Genomic DNA, 22,369 nt, shown 5'->3' on the forward strand with positions numbered 1-22,369 from the left:
GACAACAAGCTGTTTATATACTTAGTTAGAGGGAGGAGTACTTCCGTGTTCTGCAGTGTAGTTGGCCTGTAGACCTACCAGCCCTATGTGATAATTTCCTCTAACTCTTGCCATTACCCAGAGCTCTAATTTTTTGTCAGTTTAATTAATGTAAAATGATAGTTTATTGTCTTAATTTCCATTTGATAATTAATGGATCTGAGATCACTTTCTAGACTTGTTTGCTGCGTTTCATCCTTGCTTATTCTTGCCCTTTGCCTGTTTATTTATTACAGCTATTATTCTTGTTTTATTTTTTTTTAAAGTTTTCTCTTACCTCTATACATCAATCCCTTGTTAGCTGTAGACATTTCAGGTATGTATTCCCATCTTGTCATCTGTATTCTTACCATGTGTGTGATCTCCTTCCTTTCTGAAGTCTTAATGTTCTCTGTCCTTAGATTCTTGTTTTAGGGGTATTCTGGTTATGATTTAAAATTGTTGGTCATATTTGTTGTTTATAGTTTCAGTTGTCTTCTTAGTGATCTTAGTTAAATTAGTCCAATACTTATTTCAAAAACCAATCTGTTTGTGCCAGTCTTATAGGTGTTTCACTGTGGATCCCAATTCCAAGAGGATGTCTTCCCTGGGTCTGTTCCTGGAATATCAGGAATATGTTTCAGTCACCCTGAGCTTTCTCTAGGTGTTCAAATTTTTATCTAGTAAAAAAGAAAGGGGTCCTACCTCACTTGGGAAAGATAGAAACAGGCTGTGCATATGGATTGACCTGCCAACATCCATGTCCAGCAGAGAAGTAATTACAGAAGCCAGATCTTCCACTTTCTGTACCCTGTAAAGAATTGTGGTCTGTACTCCCAGAGGGATAAAGAATAGGGAATTTTCCAAAGGAGCGGATGGGACAAGACCTCTTGTGGAGGGAACTATGTGGAATTGTACCCCTGTTATCTTATAATCTTGCTGATCATTATTAACTCATTAATAAAATTATTTTTAAAAAGGAAAGAAAAGGGAAAGGAAGGGAGTAAGAGTCAGAGAGGGGAAAGCAAGTTCCATGAAGGATGGAGAGATCACAGCACTCTCAGTATTCTTATCAGCTGATACAAAGGTTAGGACCTTGCAATGGCAAAAACCTGCCTTCCTGGCCTACTCCTTGTGACCTCCTTTACCATGTTAGTGCAGATCTCCTAAACCTCTATCAGTCTGTGATGTGTTCTCCCTTTGACTGCCACTTGAGATTTGTGCCTCACAGAATTGATTCATTCTTCTTTTAAATGAGCCTAGGTCAGAAGCAGGGTTAAAGGCAGGAAGTGACTTATTCTCAGCCCAGGTGACTATTGTCCTGTATTCTCACCTGAGGGACAACTAGAAAGCTGAGAACTTGGCAGAGAGGATACAGTGCAACAAAGTAAGCAAAGGACAAGCCTATTTTACAGTAGGAGTTGTTCTCTGAGTTTGAAGTTTTCAATAATAAATGTCACTCTTTCTTAGCTCTAAACAGATTAGCTGGTTTACAGAAATGCTGCTCTCCCACAGCTTCTCCAACTAGTTGAAAGCTGAAGTCTGATAGAGTGAGGCAGAGAAGTCTCAGTCCTCTAATCTTGATTGCATACTGCCACTTTCCTAATGAGTATTAATTCAAATTCCATAGGTTAATCAGATTATTTCAAAGGAATATGCCCCAAACATGCCTTTTCATGCATTCAGGGCCCAGCTCAACACTGACCATCTGGCTTTGGAGAGGATATTGCAGCCATTGACTGCCTCCCACTCTTGTTTAACATGCTCCTGTTTGCTACTGCTTGAAGTTTTTACTAGATTTAACTGCAGGAGTTCAGATTTCTTGTAGCTCTTGATTCAATTAAAACCTCTTTGAGTTCTTAAGGTTCTGTGGCTCAGATCTTTGTGAACTGTGAGAGGTAAAAACAACCAGTGGTGGGAAAAATGCCTATTGCATTTAAGGAGTATATGATCTGCCAGGGAAGTTCACTCCCCTGGGAGACAATAGATAGATGTTGCAATCACATGTGTGAGGGGTGTGTATGTCTATTCTATCTGCAGCTGTATCCATTGTGCTGACAGATTGCTCAAAACCAAATGGGCTTCCATGGAGACTGGGCAGTTTAAGAAATGAAAATTTCTTGCCTTCTCTTCTACTCAGAAGAAAATGTAGCACTTTCCTTTGCTTTCAAGTGCTAATCCCCTCCTTCCTTCCTTCTAAGTTGGTTTGTTTGTTTATCTAGACCACCACTGCTCAACTCTCCTTTAAAGATTGAACCTAAAACCTGAGGACCTCAGACATGAGATACTTTTTCATAAGCTTTTATGCCATCTCCCCTGGCTCTTTCAAGCTTGTTTTTAATCTAGAGCTATATGTTTGTAAAAACAAGGAAGAATTCACTGCAATTTGCATTTTGTCATTGCCACTGGTAAGTGGGATGAAGAGCTATTATTAGAGAGAGAATGCTAAAATGGAAGCAGCATCTAGTCATATGTAGGTTCCTAGACAATGAACCTCACTTCTAACCAAGTTTAAAAGCATAAACTTGCACTTACTATAAACATAATAGGAACTATTAAGCAAATACAGCAATAATTTGAAAAATAAGAAAAATGATCTATAATAACATTTCAGTGATATTTTCATCTTGGTTTTTTAAAAACTCTGTCTTCTATCTAGTTTGTAAGTCAGTAGGTATTTCAACTTAACACTACACTCAGTTATTGAATTTCTACCTAAAAATTACTAATACATTTTTCTCACATGAAAAGTATTTACAACTACTGCTGTTAAAAAAAATTTAATGGCGGGAGTCGGGCTGTACTGCAGCGGGCTAAGTGCAGGTGGCGCAAAGCACAAGGACCGGCATAAGGATCCCGGTTCGAATCCCGGCTCCCCACCTGCAGGGGTGTCGCTTCACAGGCGGTGAAGCAGGTCTGCAGGTGTCTTTCTCTCCTCTTCTCTGTCTTCCCCTCCTCTCTCCATTTCTCTCTGTCCTATCCAACAACGACAACAACAATAATAACTACAACAATAAAACAACAAGGGCAACAAAAGGGAATAAATAAATAAAATAAATATAAAAAAAATTTAATGGCGATTACATATTTGGTTATAGGATTGAATCCTAATTTGTTGAACCATTTCCTGTTATCAAACTTGACCATTCTTTCTAGGCTTTCCATCTTAGGAATAATGATTTCTTGTGCATCCTTGTCAGACTTTTTCTTTGTCTCAGATAATGTCTTGTGGGCAGGCGCTGCCCTGTGGATTTGGGCTATTTCCCTGGAGGGAGCAATGTGAATGGTGGAGTTAGCATATTGGCACACCCAACTGTAGAACAGTGAACTCTAAGCTTCCACTTTGTTTCTGTAGAATGGAGACAAATAATGACACCTTCCTCATAAAGTTGCTATAAGGATTAAAGTTCAACACTGTGTCTTATATACAAGCTTACAAAGCACCTAATTATTGCAGGTTATTATCCTTCTCATTATCTGAATTGGCAGAATGGCTAGTGAGTGAGAGGGGAAGAGCTGGAAGGCAGTAGCCAACACTTCTGCTTTGTTCAGGCTTGGTGCCATGCAGGTGTTCATTCAGCACTGGAGACTGCATTTCTCGAAGTGGAGTGTGCATGCCAATGGTGACTCCAAAGATCATTTTATTTTCATTCATTTATTTTTCTTACTGTTATTGCTGGGACTTCACCACTTTGGATCCAAATTTTCAGATAGAGACAGGGGAAAGGTACCACAGCACCAAAGCTTCCTCCATTAAAGTAGAGTTAGGTTTGGACTTGAGCCATTTATATGGAAAAATAGACACACTATTCAAATGAGCTATTTTGTTGATCATTTTAGATATCACTGGATAAAAATTCGTAATTACCATCAATTTTTTTATTATTACCAGCAGGGTTATTACTGGAGCTTTGTGTCTACACTATTAACGCACCACTCCTGAGAACCACTCTTTCTCTTTTTCTTTATTTTGTTTATAGACACAGATAAATTGAGAGGGAAAGAGGAGATACAAAGAGAGACACCTGTAGGACTCCTTCACTTCTTCTGAAGTGTCCTCCCTGCAGGTGGAGACTAGGGGCTTGATCCTGGATTCTTGTATAGAGTAATGTATGCACTCTACTTGGTACACAACTACCTGTCCTCAAGATGATATGCTTATTTTAATGTGTATTGGGGGAAAGTGCAAATATATATAACCCCTGAACTTTCTAAATGTCATTGCTTAGCAATGGGGTCATCATTTTAAGGTAAGGGCTAGACAGTAAGCATCTTCAGAGATTTCCAGATAATTTCACTCTGCTACTACAGTGTGAAAGGAACCCCAGACAGTATGGAAATGAATGGTATGGGTATTTACTAATCAAACTTCATCATAAAAAAGGCAGTGATTTGATTCAGGCACTTATAATTTGGTAAATCTTGCCTTAATCCAAGAATTATTTGTTGTTGTTGTTTTAAGGCATCTATTTTGATGGGAAGCATGGAAGTGATGTGGTGTGTGAATGGGGTGCCTTGTATAGAAATGCTGTTCACTAACACTGAGTTTGCAAATGAAGAATCTTCAAGACATCAAGTGGAAGGGGAGATAGAATAGTAGTTATGCAAAGAGACTCTCATGTCTGAGGGTTCAATCCCCTTTACCACCATAAGCAAGAGCTGAGCAGTGCTCTGATAAAAAAGAAAAAAAAAAAAGCTGACTATAAGTTAATAGATAACTTACTGACCTTCCACCTTCTGCTTCCCATGAAATTCTTTGGTCTGTATTCCCAGAAGAACAAAGGATAAACTTGAAATGGGGGAAGAGGATTTGGAACTCTGGTGATAGGAATTGAATTTTATGGAATTGTACCCTCTTATCACACAATCTTGTCAATCATTATTAAATCCTTAATAAAAGGTAAATAACATAGTAGAACTACTATTTAAACCCGAATCTGATTACCAAGGTCATTCTTCCCAACATCCACCTCCATTCTTGATGGGCTTGAAACCTTTATTCTGCTATTTAGTCACTAGGTGACAGTTCATTAGAACTGGGTGGAGTATGGGATGATCCCACTCACAAACAGAAGTTGAGAAAGAAGAACAGAAAGAAACTCAGATGCTAGCAGGATGTGACCAGACTTCCCTGGACAGACAACCCCACCAATGTGCCTTGGAGCTCCCCTTCCCCAAAGCCCTTCCCAACTAGGGAAATTGAGAAGCAGGAATAACCTGTCCACGCCCAGGTTCAGAGGGAAAGCAATTACAGAAGCCAGACTTTCAACCTTCTGCATCCCCCAGTGATCTTGGGTTCATACTCCCAGATGGTTAAAGAATAGGAAAGCTATCAGGGGAGGAGATGGGATATGGAGGTCTGGTGCTGGAAATTTTGTGAAGTTGTACCCCTCTTATCCTATGGTTTTGTCAATGTTTCCTTCTTATAAATAAAAGATTAAAAAAGAAGGAAACTCAAAGCAGAATCTAACTAAGTTTGGAGTATGTCACCAAAATAAAAAAAATCTCTGGGTGGAGGGTAAGGGTAGATGTTCAGCTTCACTGGGAGGAGGGGAGGATGGAACACAGACCTTTGGTGGTAGGAATGGTGTTAATACACATTCCTATTAACTTATAGTCTCACAAATTAAAAAAAAAAAAGAACAACTGGGAGGAGTTTCATCACTAGTCTTCAGATCTAGTACACTTGACTTTCACTCTTGAAGGACCAACTCATATTCTTTCTTAATGAGTTTCCTTATTAGGCCAGCCAGTGGCCTCTTGCATATTGTGCTGATGTTAGAAGTATAATTCACTATGGTCCACCACTTTCTTTATTTTTCAACACAACCAAAGCTGCCTTATATGTTGTTCCTCTTACATACACTTGAAATTCCTTAGACCTTTATTCAGCTCAAACTTCTGGCTATTGCTGCTTTGTTTAATGTGAATAAGATTGAGGGTGAGGAGTGTCATTGGGAAGGGCATCTTGGCTCAGCCCATTGCCCTTCTCTGACTTGTACCTTCTCTTTCTCTCTGTACCTCAGCTTCCCTTGATCTGTAAAACAGAAAGAGATGTGGCCTAGAAGACTGCAGTGAAAAGCTTGCTGGGAGCCAGTCCTCTGAGCACAGTGCCCTCATGAAAGCATCAGAGTGCAGAAAAGAGGATATCATTTTTTTCCCTCTATTTTCTAATCTCCTTAGGCCTTCTCATTAGACAGGAGAAGTCCTCCACTGGAAACCAGGATCCCTGTGGTATCAGAGCCATCCAGTGGCTGCCAAGTCACCTCTGGTTGATAGCTTATAAATAGAACATTTCCCCCTTTAAGCCAGAGAAGTATGGTTGGCATTAATGGACGTGGTGGCTTGGCCTCCTGTGTACTAGCCCATGAGACAGTCAGCTGAGTGTACCTTCCCTTCAGCTTTTCATCTGCACCTGTCAAGCATAGTCTGACAGAAGACAGATATGCACTCTCTTCCTTCCTTACATTCCCTTGGGACTACCTCCCCCCAAAAACCTTTGACCCTTTTTCCTTTCTCTTCCCCCTTCCCTCCGGTACCATGGCAGGTCTTTCTGGTCACTACTTTATTTTTTTTAATTTTTATTAGTGATTAAATAATGATTGACAAGATTGTGGGATAACATGGGTATGAATCCATACAATTCCCACAACCAGAGTTCCACATTCCATCCTCTACATTGGAAGGTTCCCTTTTTTTTTTTTTTTGCCTCTGGGAGTATGGACCAAAGATCTCTATGGGGTGCATAAGGTGGAAGGTCTGGCTTCTGTAATTGCTTCTGTACTGGGCATGAACATTGACAAGTCAATCCATACCTCCAACCTGTTTCTATCTTTCCTTGGAGAAGTTGGGTTCCAGGACAAATTGGTGAGATTATCTGCCCAGGGAAGTCAGGCTGGCATCATGGCAGCATCTGCAACTTGGTAGCTGAAAATCATTAAGATATAAAGCAGAACAAAATGTTTAATAGTCAGGAATCTAAAGGTAAGAGTATAGCAGATGAGCTTTGGGGTCTTCATGTTGAAAGAAGTTAGAAAGTCAATATTTTAGGTATATTCCAAAGGGCCCCTGACTTTACTAATTTTTGCTAGAGATCCACAACTAACATGCAGGTGGGCTAAAAGTATCATCTGGGAAGATGGTGCCAAAATTGGGAATAGGACTAGAAAGCTGGATCAGGGCAGAGAGTTACTCCCAAGTAAGTGAGAAGTTTATAAATACCATTGACTGTCAATATGGCCTAGAGCCCATGTCTATTCATATTTAGCACAAGAGCCTGTATAACCTCTGCATCCATGTCAGTCTGATCTTGAATTCCATGGTCATAGCTAGGAACATTTTAGGCTGCACTTATGTCAGGACCAATCTTCCTTGAGTGGCAGAGTATGTTGACCCAGCTCCCTTCACATAGTAGGGCAGTCCCTACCGTTGTTCTACATTGAGGGCAAGGTCCTGCAGAGACCCACAAGAGGGTTTATGATGTTGTTCCTTATGGAGATGACCACTTATGGTAGAGAGAGGGATCTGTTAGAGGTCTATGACCATCATATCTGTGTGGGAATCCCATGATTCCCTAACTATAATTCCCCAACTAAGATGATGGCCTAATAGTGACCAAAAGGGCCATTATTAAAAAGTGCTTGTATCTTTCCCTTATCTATGATTTATTAGCTTCTTGTCTGATATTTGACATGTAACGATTCTTTGAAGGGTCTCTTTATTTGGGTGATGGTTTCTTTTGCTGTGCAGAAGCTTTTCAATTTGATGTAGTCCTGTTGGTTTATTTTTGTTTTAAACTTTCTTGAAATTGAGTATCATCAAAGATTCTCTTGAGATTTAGATAGGAGAGAGTTCCACCAATATTTTCCTCTATGTATTTGCTAGTGTCTGGTGTAACATCCAGATCTTTGATCCATTTGGAGTTGACTCTTGTTTCTGGTGAGATATATTGGTTTAGTTTCATTCTTCTGCACGTTTCAACCCAACTTTCCTAGCAAAGGAGAGTCTTTTCTTATTGAAAAGACTCTCCTTTCTCCATTTAATAATTTGGACCCCTTATTAAAGCTTAGATGTTCACAGGTGTTGGGGTTTATTTCTTGGCTATCAGTTCTGTTCCACTGGTCTTTGTTTCTGTTTTTTGTTCCAGTAATAGACCGTTTTGATTACAGTGGTCTTATAATACAGCTTGATATCAGGGAGTATGATGCTTCCATTTCTGTTTCTTTTTCTCAAGATTGTTTTGGTGACTCAAGGTATTTTCTAGTTCCAGATAAATGATTATAATTTTTGTTCTATTCTCTTAAAGAAAATAGGTGGTACCTTAATGGGTATCACATTATATTTGTATATGGCTCTGGAAGTGTACTCATTTTGATGATGTTAATTCTTCCAGTCCATGAGCATGGGGTATCTTTCCACTTCTTTGTATTATTTTCTATTTCCTTGAATATTAGCTCATAGTTTTAAGTGTACAGGTCTTTCACTTCTTTGGTAAGGTTTATCCCTAGATATTTTATTGGGATAGTAAATGGGAGTGATTTCTAGATATCTTTTTCTTCTGACTTAATGTTTGTGAAAAGGAATGCCACTGATTTTTGTATGTTAATTTTATAGTCTGACACCTTGCTATATTGTCTAATAATTTCCAGAAGCTTTCTGCTGGATCCTTTAGGTTTTTCTATATATTCTATCATATCATCTGCAAATAGTAAGGGTTTGACTTCTTCCCTTCCAGTCTAAATTCCTTTGATACCTTTCTCTTGCCTGATTGCTGTGGTGAGAACTTCCTATACTATGTTGAAGAGTAATGGTGATAATGGGAAGCACTGTCTAGTAGAATCTGAGCTTCTCTCCAATGAGTATGATGTTGGCTGTAGGTTTGTTATATATGGATTCTACTATCTTAAGGAATTTTCCATCTATTCTCATCTTTTGTAGTGTTTTGATCATGAATGGATATTGGATTTTGTCAAAGGTTTTCTCTGTATCTGTTGAGATAACCATGTGGTATTTGGTTTTGATTTTTTTATTTATATGGTGAATTACATTGATTGATTTATGTATATTGAACCAACCTTGCATTCCTGGGAAAAAATCCCACTTGGTTGTGATGAAATCTCTGTAATATACTGCTGTATTCAGTTGACTAGGATTTTGTTTAGTATTTTAGCATCAGTGTTCATCAGAGATTTTGGTTAGTAGTTTTGTTTGTTTATTTTTTGTGTGTCTGTCTCTGCTTTTGATATCAGGCTCATGTTGGCTTCATAAAAGGTGAAAGGGAGTATTCCAGTGTCTTCAATCTTGTGGAAGAGTTTTAAAAGTAGAAGTATTGTTTCCTGAAAGTTTTGTAGAATTCATGTGTAAATCCATCTGAGCACTGCGCCAGTAAAAAAGAAAGAAAAGGAAAGAAAGTAGGAGGAAGGAAGGAAGGAAGGAAGGAAGGAAGGAAGGAAGGAAGGAAGGAAATTAGTAGAAAAAGTAACAAAAATTTGTTAAATATTAAAAAAAAAAATAGTGGAGACTGTCTTCTACTCTTGCCACAGTGGAGACAGTATTGAATATTAGTACGGAACTTGTGCCCTGGAATATGACTGGTATATAACACTCCATGCTTATTTAATGGGACACACATGATGCAGGCTCATGACTGTGTGACCCTGGGAAATCAGTTGCTTTAGCCTTTTTTTAAATTTCTTTATTGGTGAATTAATGTTTTACATTTAACAGTAAATACAATAGTTTTACGTGCATAACATTTACCAGTTTTCCATATAACAATACAACCCCCACTAGGTCCTCTGCCATCCTTTTTGGATCTGTATTCTTCCCCCTCATCCACCCCAGTGCTTTAGCTTAAGAGTGTTTCTTAGACAAGAAAGGTTTTGGTACTTACCACACTGATTTGTTGGGATAATTCAAATGGATTAAGTTGGAAATCTTTACTTAAGTGATACCTAGCATTCTAAGTAATCACTAAATATTTCCTTTGCCCATTATTAAAAGCATTATTATACCAAATGAGTGGGTGTTTATGTTAAGTGACCTTAGAATGCCTCCAAGTGACTTCACAGAAATCATCCTATTTAGTTTCCACAGTGTCTGATCTCACAGACAAGAAGGGTCAGAAAGGTGAAGTATATCTACCTCACACAACCAGTAAATGGTGACTCCAAGCTCCAATTTTGGGTCTCTGGTTCTGAGTGGCATCTCATTCCTTGCCCTCTGCTGCCTCAGAGTTGTGACCAAAAAAACAAACAAACAATAAAACCTCTTATTTTCCAGGGCAGGTCAAGGTCAAAATAGAAAACAAAAGGGATCTAGATGGCAGAGGCAATGAACTTTCTGCTTGAAACATTTCCACCTTCAGAAAACTGGTAATGGTCTCTTTATGTTAAAAAGCCAGAGTACCCTGCCTCCAAGGCAGAAGGGAATTGAGATGACTGAATGGTAATTCATTCTTGGGGATGTCCAGATCCCTAGGCAAGAGATAAATGGTCTTGATTAAGCTAGTTGGCTTTTCTCAACTGTGTATTAGGCATTGCTCTTTTACTACTTTCCTGATCTGGAATTGAAAGGTGAATGAGGACATTGCAGAGAAAAAAATCTTACAAGGAAACATCTCTTCTCTTTCAAGATGATCTGTAATCCTTTGCCTTCCCTAAGAATCCAGACACTGCTACTTTGGTCACCATATCTTTCCAAGAATTGGAACCTTTTACCACTGTCTGACAGCCTCCCTTGACTCAGGCCGTGGGCTGGCAGGTTTATTCTAGGCTAGACAGGAACATAGTTTCTCTTCTACTCCTCACTTTCTTTTCTTTTCCATGTGTCCTTCTTTGCTGATTTTTTCTGTGTGCCCAGAAACCATATTAATAAGATTTGTGTGTATCTGGTAGGGTACATAATTCTGATTGGTGGTATTCATGCTAAGAGGACCAGGAATAAATGAGATCCCCCCAGATCCCATTTGTCTTGTGCTTCCTACAACAGTGCCCCTAAAATTTAGAAATACATTCAGCTCCTTGGTTGCAGGCATTTCTTTACTAATTGGCTCCTAATATCTCAGCAGGCAAAAATGGGAAGTGTGTTTGTTCCTTCATTCAGTAAATATTTCATGGCGCTACAGTAATGAACAAAACAGATATACTCCATGCTTTCATGATCACACTTTTGAAAGAAACAAATAAATAGTAACTATTAAACAAAGGTATATTTTCAGGTGGAGAGAAGGATTATACAGAATGGAATTGAGAAAGACTAGAAGTAGGTTCCCTCACTAGAGCATACACATTGTTTGTTATATAAGAAGATATGGATTAAAGCTCTGGGCTATCACATGGGAGCACCTGCAGGGGGAAATTTCACAAGCAGTAGAGCTATGTTGTGAACTTTTCTCCCTCTTCCTCTTCCCTCTCCTCTCATACTTCATCTCCATTTCCACCTCTGCCTCCACCTCAAGTTCCATCTCCATCTCCTTCTCCATCTTCATCTCTTGTTTCTCATCCTCTATCTAGAGGAAAGAAATCATATGAGGACATTAGTATAAATACTGGCAAGTAATTGACAGTCAGCAATCATTTTTCTTTGTCTTTAGTGATGAAGGTTTCAAATTATTTGAAATATTGTATAGTGTTTTCCCAAGCATATTTCACACACCTACACTTAGGTTACCCAAGTGTATCCTCTGGTTGGGTATCAGAATCTTCCTTGCAATAAGCCATGTTCTTGCTTCTCATTTAGAGGTCTGAGGACTACTACTGGATAGAGTGGGGAGTATATGTGGGCTTCTCTCCCTCTGTATCTTTCCCTCTCCCCCATTTTCAAATCCTTCCTTACTAGTCATGTGAACTCAGGAAAAGAACAAGTAGTAGAAGAGGTTAAATTCTAGTCAGACCAAGTTAGAACCCTGGGCCTACTATTCACTAACCCCATGATCTTAGAAATTCCTTAATCAGGTATGCTTCAAGATTTCTTATCTAAAAATGAGTGGTGGTGATGGTATCAAGTTTTTAAGTGCTAAGCCAAGAGCAAAGCAGTCTGCTCAGTAAGTGTTAGTTATTGTTATCATCATTATTACCACTTAGAACTATGGTCTGTTTTTTCTCATCATCAAAAATAACAGGTTTATTAGTAAAATCAAATAAGCTATAATTTATTCTTTAAAGAGTAAATATGTTATCTTTCATTATTCTTATTAGTTGGGAAACCCAGCAAGAAATTATTAGTAAGATTTGCAACAATATGTATCTCCTGGGACTATTATAAGAAAATAAGATGATCTTGGGATAGAGAAATATCTCATTATCTAGAATGTATGTCTCAAATAGTAGGTAATAGTAACCTTGTAATAGTGAGTATACAGATAATGATTTTTATTGCATGCTAAGTAAGTCACAGATATTGTATATTTCATTTGACCATCCTAACCTCTAAATAATTTATCCTCACTATACAGGTGAGGTATGTGAGTCTCAGAGAGGTGAAACTGCTTCTCACCTGCCATGTTCACCCAGAGGTGTAGAGTCAGGGAATGCTGGCAACTCTGGAAGTCCACATGATTTAGGAGAGGATGTGTGAGCCAGTCAGTTGGAAATCTACTTTCTAGGTAGATTTCACATTCAATTCAATGTGGGTGTCTTTTCTTTTCTTTTTTTTAAACTTTTTTAAATTTATCTTTTATTTAAAAAAGGAGACATTAACAAAACCATAGGATAGGAGGGGTACAATTCCACACAATTCCTGCCACCCAAACTCCATATCCCATCCCCTCCCCTGATAGCTTTCCCATTCTCTATCCCTCTGGGAGAATGGACCCAAGGTCATTGTGGGTTGCAGAAGGTGGAAGGTCTGGCTTCTGTAATTGCTTCCCCGCTGAACATGGATATTGACTGGTCGGTCCATACTCCCAATCTGCCTCTCTCAATCCCTAGTAGGGTGGGGCTCTGGGGAAGCTGAGCTTCAGGACACATTGGTGGGGTCTTCAGTCCAGGGAAGCCTGGCTGGCATCCTGATAGCATCTGGAATCTGGTGGCTGAAAAGAGAGTTAACATACAAAGCCAAACAAATTGTTGAGCAATCATGGACCCAACGGTTGGAATAGGGGAGAGGAAGTGTTGGGGGGGTACTCACTGCAAACTCTAGTGTACTTCTGCTTTCAGGTATATATTTTTCACTAGTTTATGGATACATGTGAACATATGTTCTCTCTAACACAGAACCTGGTCTATATCTAAGTTTTGGGACTTTGTTAGAAAGTGAACCACCTGGGATAGAATTAGAGAATACTATTAAAGGAAAGGTCTCACCTGAGTAATGAAACTGAAGGGTTTTCATTCCACACCTGATGTCTCTGGACACAATCTGAGCTGAAGCATGTTGAGGTGGCAATCATTGTGTTGATTAGGTTGCGATTGGCAGATGCAATATTATTTGATATGAATTGGGAGAGGCATTCGGGAAAGTGGGTCCTATCCTAAGGTTCCAGGACTGGGGGAAATATAGGCTCTATAGTGGAAATGTGAGGATCCTGATGTCTTAGGGTTCAAAAAGACAATGGGTAGTTATTGTTATCATCACATTATTTGGTATTTGGGTTAACTCTGAAAAGTCCTTTTGTTAGGGTTTGCTGTATAGTACCCAGTATCTTGTATATAGCTGTGCCACCGGTTGCTTCTGATCTACTTGGTCTAGGCTTTTGAGAGAGTCCGCATATCAAATACACAGCTTATATATTAAAAAGACTCAGTCTGTGTTTTAAAAACTTCGAGACATACAATCAATTTTCCCCCTCTCATATTAATTAACTAGTAATTTATATGACTACACTTTACTAGGAGTGTACATAAACACCATTCCCACCACCAAAATACTGTGTCCCATCCTACCCACCCACCCCTAACCCCCACTGGCCCAGGAAGCCACATGTCCACCCCTCACCACAGGGGTTTTACTTGGTGCCTTACTTTCAATTTAGTCAGGTCCTCCTTTTAGTTTCCCTTTCAGATCTTCTTTCTCAACTTCCCTTGATGAGTGGAATCATCCCATACTCATCTTTATCTTTCTGACTTAGCTCACTTGACATAATTCCTTCTAGCTCTGTCCAAGATGGGTCAGAGAAGGTGGGTTCATTGTTCTTAATAGCTGCATAGTATTCCATTGTGTATATATACACCACAGCTTTCTCAGCCACTCATCTGCTGTTGGGCACCTGGGTTGCTTCCAGGTTTTAGCTATTATGAATTGTGCTGCTGTGAACATAGGAGTACACACATCTTTTTGGTTGGGTGTTATGGAGTCCTTGGGGTATATCCCCGGGAGAGGAATTACTGGATCATATGGAAGGTCCATGTCTAGCCTTGTGAGAGTTCTTCAGACTGCTCTGCACAGAGGCTTGACCAATTTACATTCCCACCATCAATGCATAAGGGTTCCTCTGTCCCCACAGCCTCTCCAGCATTTGTTGCTGCTGTCCTTTTTGATGTATGCCATTCTTACAGGAGTGAGGTGGTATCTTAGTGTTGTCTTAATTTGCATTTCTCTGACAATCAGTGACCTAGAGCAGTTTTTCATATGTTTGTTAGCCTTTTGGATCTCCTCTGAGGTGAATGTTTTGTTCATATCCTCTGCCCATTTTTGGATGGGGTCATTTGCTTTTTTGTTGCTAAGTTTGCTAAGCTCTTTATATATTTTGGTGATTAGTTTCTTGTCTGATGTATGGCATGTGAAGATCTTCTCCCATTCTATGAGGGGTCTCTTCGTTTGTTTAATAGTTTCTTTGGATGTGCAGAAGCTTTTCAATTTGATATAGTCCCATTAGTTTGTTTTTTCTTTAGTCTTCCTTGCAATTGGGTTTGTTTCATTAAAGATGTCCTTGAGGTGTAGGTGGGAAAGTGTTTTACCAATGTTTTCCTCTAAGTATGTGATTGTTTCTGGTCTAACATCCAGGTCATTGATCCATTTGGAGTTGATTTTTGTTTCTGGTGAGATAAAGTGGTTCAATTTCATTCTTCTGCATGTTTCAAACCAGTTTCCCCAGCACCATTTATTGAAGAGAGCCTCCTTTTCCATTTAATACTTTGGGCCCCCTTATCAAAGATTAGATGTCCATAGGTGTGGGGATTTATTTCTGGGCTTTCAATTCTGTTCCACTGGTCTGTGTGCCTATTTTTGTTCCAGTACCATGTTGTTTTGATGATGATGGATTTATAATATAGTTTTAGATCTGGGAGTGTCATGCCTCCATTTCTCTTTCTTTACCTCAAGATGGTTTTGGCAATTCTAGGTGTTTTCAGATTCCATATTAATGATTGTAGTTTTTTTTCTATTCTCTTAAAGAAGTTTGGTGGAACTTTGATGGGTATTGCATTAAATTTGTATATGGCTATGGGGAGAATATTCATTTTCATGATATTCATTCTTCCAATCCATGAGCATGGGATGTCTTTCCATTTCTTGGTATCAGTTTCTATTTCCTTGAGTAGTGACTCATAGTTTTCAGTATACAAGTCTTTCATTTCTTTGGTCAACTTTATTCCTAGGTATTTTATTGATTGTGGGTGTCATTTCTTCATTGCTTTTACAAGTGCTGAAATTGATTCAATTCATAATCAACAAGGCAGACCAGACTATAAAAAGCAAGTCACATTGGTAAAATGAGTAAATTTCTGTGCTAAGAATATGCCTCTGGAGCCATTCATAAAATGTTCCCTGTTTACAATAACTTCAGATAAACTCCTACATCCACCTATATTAAGAATGGGGTACCTCTTATGCCTCTCCTTTTAGGACCTATATTAAGAATGGGGTACCTCTTAGGCCTCTCCTTTTAGGACAAGGATCCAGCAAATTTCAATTCTCCCACTTAAAGTTCTTTTAGTAGTAAGTTTCGTGGACAAAAATTTCAATTCTCTCCACTTAAAATAAATTCAAATTCAGATTCTCCCACTTAAAGTTTTTTAGTAGTAAGTTTCGTGGACAAAAATTCAGACTAGAAAAAAAAACTATTGAGGTGTTTAGAATTTCCAGGCTACACATTTGAGGGTATCCTTGGAGTGGGTCTTAGAGTACTGTTGACATAGACTTTACTGTCCACAGCCAATGTTGAGTATAGAAAGGTTCCTTCTTTTCAAAACTGATGAGTTACTACTTACCTAATCTTTTGGTTTTCTGAGTTCTGGCAGCTGGAGTGGACAACAACAGATAGATGATTTGGGGGGAAATAAATGACTTCTATTTTCAGAGGAGTGACATCTGTCAGGTAGCACAAAGTACTAAGCAAGAACTCTCTCCTTTCATTATTCAAATCATTTTATTGGAAAGGTGTAGTGTTTATAATATAATTGTTGACACAATGTCTCATCTCCCTGTGATATGTGTCTACAAAAACACTTTCTCTGCCACGTTAGGTTCTTTTCCATGGTCGTGCACCAGGACCCCAACACCTTCTCTGACCCTTCCCATCTCATCCTCCCCGAGAATACTTGCAATACACCACTCTCAGTCCAAGTTTCACTTCTCTTTCAGGACCTTTCCTAATCCTCAAACCTGTGACTATGAAATGAAATGCTCTATACAGCTCAGTGATGATAATGCTTCAGTGAATGTACAAAAGATTTTTAATAGCATCCAGGAAACCACTAACATGGTTTTTTCTTCTATATCATGTCTTAACTTGAACAGCTTTTGTTTTTCTTTTATTTTTTTTTAAATTTTATATTGAGGGATTAATGGTTTATAGTCAACAGTAAAATACAATAGTTTGTACATGCATAACATTTCCACATAACAATCCAACCTAGGTCCTCCTCTGCCATCATGTTTCAGGACCTGAACCCCTCTCTCTGACCCCAGAGTCTTTTACTTTGGTGTAGTACACCAAGTTCTGTTTAGAGTTTTCCCTTCTGGTCTTGTTTTTCAACTTCTGTCTATGAGTGAGATCATTCCATATTCATTCCTCTGTTTCTGACTTACCTCACTTAACATGATAGCATTGAGCTCGTCCAAGATGGGGTAAAGAAGGTGAATTCACCAGGAACTTGAAACTTTGGAGCCTCAGGAATAAGAGTCTCTTTGCATAACCATTATGCCATCTACCCCTGTTCACATGTCTCAGTTTTCCACATAGCAATTCAAACCTCCCCTCTAGGTCTTCCTCTACCATAATGTTCCAGGAACTGAACCCTCCTGCCCCCCCTACCCTACCCTGGTGCAATACAACAGACCTAGTCCAAGTTCTGCTTTGCCTTTATTGTTAATTTTTTTTTTGTTAATTGGATTCATTTCATTGAAAATGCCTTTAAAATTTAGATGGATAGAGAATGGGAAAGCTAGTGGGGAGGGGATGGGATATAGAGATTGGGTGGTGGGAATTGTGTGGAGTTGTACCCCCCCATCCTATGATTTTGTTAATGTCTCCTTTCTTAAATAAAAAAAAAAAGAAAAAAATTTAAAAAAAGAAAAGAAGAAAAAAAAGTTAGATGGAAAAGAGTTCTGCCAAAATTTTCCTCTTAGTATTTGATAGTTTCTGGTCTAACATCCAAGGGGTATTGAAATTTACTATTACTGTGTTGCTGTTACTATATTGCTGTAGCTCTTTCAGTAGGTGTTTGATGTATTTAGATGACCTCTCCTTGGGTGTATAGATATTAATAATCATTAAGTTCTGTTGATTGACTGATCCTCTGAGCATTAAGTAATGTCCATCCTTATCTTTTTATTTCTATTTTATTTTACTTTACTTTATATTATTTTATCTTATGGTGTATCATGTCAGATTGAGAATACTGGTTCCTGCCCACTTTTGTGGTCCATTGGCTTGTATGTTTTCCATCCTTTCATTTTGAGTCTGTCTTTGTCTTGTTGAATTAGGTGGGATTCCTGCAGACAACATATGGTTGGGTGTGTTTTCTGATCCATCTTCCTACTCTGTGCCTTTTAATAGATGAATTCAGGCCATTGACATTTACTGATATTATAGATTGAAGATATTTTAATGCTATTATTATAGACTTTTAGAGTGTTCTGATATATGGCATGTCTTTGATTATGTGATTGTTTATAAGAGAACTTTCAGAATTTATTTCTTCCAGGGCAGGCTTGGTGGTAGTTGAATCCTTAAACTGTTGTTTGTCTGAGAAGGTTTTTATGCCTCCATCTAGTCTGAATGACAGTCTAGCAGGTTGCAGTAGTCTTGGTTGAAAGCTTTTCTCATTGAGCACTCAATAGATAATCTTGCCATTCTCTTCTGACCTGTAGAGTTTGTGTGGAGAAATCTGCTGCTAATCTTATGGGTTTTCCTCTGTATGTGATTCTTTTTTTTTCTCTTGCAGCATTCAAGATCCTTTCCCTATCCTTGTTCCTTTTCATTCTAAATATGATGTGTCTTGGTGTCTTTAAGTCTGGGTTAATTCTGTTTGGGACCCTCTGGGCTTCTTGGACCTTTATGTCTTTTATGTTGTTTAGACTAGGGATGTTCTCAGCTACTATGTCCTGTGGAATGCTTTCTTCCCCTACCTCTCTTTCTTCCTCTGGCAAGCCAATACTGTGTATGCTACTTCTTTTGAAGTCATGCCTCTGTTGTTTTCAGTATCACTTAATCTCTTTTTGAGATCTCTTCTTTCTCGGTTTTTTTCTAATTCATCTTGTCTTGCTAATTCTGTTTTCTGCTTCATTTATTCTATTCTGTCTCCCCTTGTTGTTTTTTGTAGCTCAGCTATTTTGTTACTCTGTTCTGATACTGTTTGTATATTAGTTTGTATATTAGTTTGTATATTAGTTTGTATATTACTGTTTGATATTAGTTTGTTCAGCTAGTTGTACTCTTATAGCTCCACTATTTCAGCTTTCAGCTCTTCAATCACCTTGAAGATAGTTAGTGTTTTCTTTCAGTCTCATTTGTTGTTTCCCCATTTCTGATTTTACTTTCATAGTCTTTCCTCACTCTTGTGACTGATACCACAATTAATGTCTGTATCTTGTCCTCATTCTTATGTGTTCTATCTTTATGGTTTTATCTGGGCTTTTGACTTGGTTCATTTTTCCAGTGTTTCTCCAATGTTGCCTCTTGGTTGTTTTTTTTTAAATTTTTTTATCTTTGTTTATTTTCCCTTTTGTTGCCCTTTTTGTTTTTATACTGTTGTAGTTATTATTGTTGTTGTTATTGATGTCATCATTGTTAGGTAAGACAGAGAAATGGAGAAAGGGGAAGACATCGAGGGGGAGAGAAAGACACCTGCAGACCTGTTTTACTGCCTGTGAAGTGGCACCACTGCAGGTGGGGAGCCGAGGGCTTGAACCGGAATCCTTAGGCTGGATCCTTGCCCTTTGCACCACCTGCGCTTAACCTGCTGCACTACTGCCTGACTCCCTTGCCTCTTCGTTTAACCTTTGTATATGATGTGTTATGAGGTCCCTCTCTCAGTATTATTCAGTCCACTAATCACCCTTGCCTACACTGACTTGTGTCTAAGTAAGGTACTTAAAAAATCCACAGTTATGGAAATTAACAGTTGTTTCAATGTTGTCTCAGTCCTTGAGGTGAAGCATCGTGGCTCAACCCTCTTTTGTTCTTTATCTTCCCTGTACGATATGGGACCCTCTAGGTTTTTTTTTTTTTTAACTATAAATAGATTTTTTTTAGATTTATTACTCACTCCTAACCTAGATATAAAAAGGGTAGGGGGGAGATAGCACAGTGGTTATGTAAAGAGACTCTCATGCCCCAATGGTCCAAACCCCATGCCCAATTCAGCTTCTCTGATAGCAGTCAAGGCCAAAAAGGACACTCACCCCTGACTTGGTAAGTTCCCACGTAGTCTGAGTCTTTTCTTGCTGTGTTCTCAGATGATCTTCTTTGTTATTCTCAGTTGTCTGGCAGAGGAGAAAGACACAGCTGCTGCTACTCTGTATCCCCTCCTCCGGAAGTCCCGTTTTTCCTTCCTGTTGGACTCATTCTTGGGGCTTTACTCTAGGTGGTAATATCTCTTTGTATTGAAACAGGAAGGACGGAAGTGGTTAGATCAGGCTATTCATTTCTTTATTTAACCTTTATATCCTCACAAAAGATGAAAAAGCTAAGGACCAGAAGCTTTAATATCTCATCTACTTGCATAGGGTTTTGAAGAAATCCTGTGGATTTCTTTTGTGCCAATATCACAGAACTACTAGTGGGGAGAACAATTTGAGGGAGAGAAAGGTCTGACAACAGATCATGAAAGCTACAGCTTAGGTGGTAGTGAAGATGGTAAGGGCTAAACACAATGGAGAGATGCTAAAAGGATAACATTGAGGAACTTGGTGATAATTTGGACATGAAGGGTTGAAATACAGAGGAGTGCTAAGAGCTGTGCCTGAGATTTTTGTTGTAGCTCTTATCCCTTCATCACCACCTACATACCTCATTTGTTTTTAAAGACAGAAATAGCTGGAGAAAACATCTTAGAGATACCAGATGCTGCAGAGCATAGCAGTGATGGCTAGGGTAAAATCCATGCCTGTCTGACTAGCCAGCTAGCCTCCTCTTATTAGACAAGAAAATGATTTTATTAAACCTTTGAATATGTTGTTCTTTGAAACTTTTTACAGTAAAAGTCATTTTCTGGACTCAGCTGCTTCCCTCCCCTTAGTTCCAGCCCAAGACCTGATAACAGAAACCCCAGTAGTCTACCAGACATCCTCCTCCCACTTCTAGTTTTGCCCTAAGCTCTCCAAGTTCACTGAGTGTCTACCTACCTCTCTGCTGTTCTTGTGTTCTCCATAGACCTTTGAGAAAATGGGTTCATGCAACCCTGACCCCTTTCTGTCTCTAAAAGAAAACAAACAAGGCTTCAAGAGTTGGGACATGAAAGTTAAGAGGATGGCACATTTCTCACTTGGCAGGTCAACCTGGCATTCAGTGCAAGCTCTGAACAGACATTATACAATTTTTTGGGCTGCTATGTGAGAAATCCAGGCAGAGCTGAAGTTGAGACTGAGGAAGGAAGATAAACCAATCCAAACCTTTGCTTTGGGATGGTGGACATTGGACTTAGGAGCCACCAGCCCTGCAAGAACTTATCACAAGTCAAATTAAGGGAATAATGCAAGCCTAGTAGATATTTAATGAGAGATTATTTCTAGAGATTTTAAGGATACAGAAATTGCAAATAAATCCCTGACCTTTTCTGAGTCTTGGCTCAGTGAAAGAGCTGAATCACCTGCTTGAGGGGATTAAGGACAGCCGATTCCATCTGGCAGGCCACTCAGACTTTTTCTGACATTAGCAAACTGTGTTCTAAACCTTTAGCTGCCACCTCTCTTTTGCAGAGTAAAAGATCTCAATTAACTTAGATTACATACATGCTAGAGAGATATCAAGACTAATAATCTGGTTATGTCTGCACTGTAGTCCCTATCACTATAGTGGTACATGGCACATTTTAAATAATAAAGCACTTAGTAATCATTAGTAACCTAATCATGAGGTCAGCAGGAAACTAAGGCTGATGAGAATAAAGACAGATCAGTGTGTGTGAGTGCACGCATTTGTACATGACAGAGACAGAAAGATATGAGCTGCTGGGGCATTTGTCACTGTAAAAACTTAAACCAGTCCCAGTTTAGGGACTAGGAGCAATGACTGCTAAACTACATTTCATGAGTTCCTTGTTGATGAAACTTGCTTAATATGATTTCCATTTGTTAACAGTTTTATGTGTATAATACTAAAATAAGTATTAGTATGCAATTTGAGCACATTGGTAATAAAGTTATCTTAGCACTTTGCAATAAATAAATGTTATGTACATATACATTTATTTTTTATTTCTTTATTGAGGGATTAGTACTTTACAGTAGACATTAAATACAATAGTTTGTACACACATACTAACATTTCTCAGTTTTCCATACAGCAATACAATCCCCACTAGGTTTTCTGTGTACACTTACTCTTAGCTAACATATGCTGACAAATACTAGGTTACATATATGACAGTTATTAAGCCCTTTATGTGTAATGTCTGTTTACAGTTTACTTTAAGAAAAAGAGATTGCTGGCTAAAACAAAGTGGAAAGCTTCTAATGTTAAGTAAACCAAGGTATACTTAGAGATTTGACAGGAAGAGGGACTATGTCAGTTTCTAAGAGAAGTAGTTTCTAATGTAGGTTGATAGAATTTTGTTCTTTTTGGCTGTAGTTGGAAATCCATTTTGTTTGTTATTTCCTTTAGATATCACTTATCTAAAAAAAAAAAAAAAAGAAATAAAGAAAGAAAGAAAGGAAGAAAGAAAGAAAGAAAAAAGATCCAGCTTCCTATAGTTCCACAAGAAAGGGTTCTGTGACTGATCTCTATTTCTGCCCTTACTTCTTCTGCCAG

At 38.6% G+C, this 22,369-nt stretch overlaps 1 protein-coding gene across 7 annotated transcripts in view; it reads left to right on the forward strand.

Moving 5' to 3' along the window:
- ARHGAP26 (Rho GTPase activating protein 26) overlaps window positions 1-22,369 on the forward strand; it is a 567,323-nt gene that overhangs the window by 304,386 nt on the left and 240,568 nt on the right. The window lies entirely within an intron of this gene.

This window comes from Erinaceus europaeus, chromosome 2, assembly GCF_950295315.1.
Source record: "Erinaceus europaeus chromosome 2, mEriEur2.1, whole genome shotgun sequence".
Lineage (NCBI taxonomy): Eukaryota > Metazoa > Chordata > Mammalia > Eulipotyphla > Erinaceidae > Erinaceus > Erinaceus europaeus.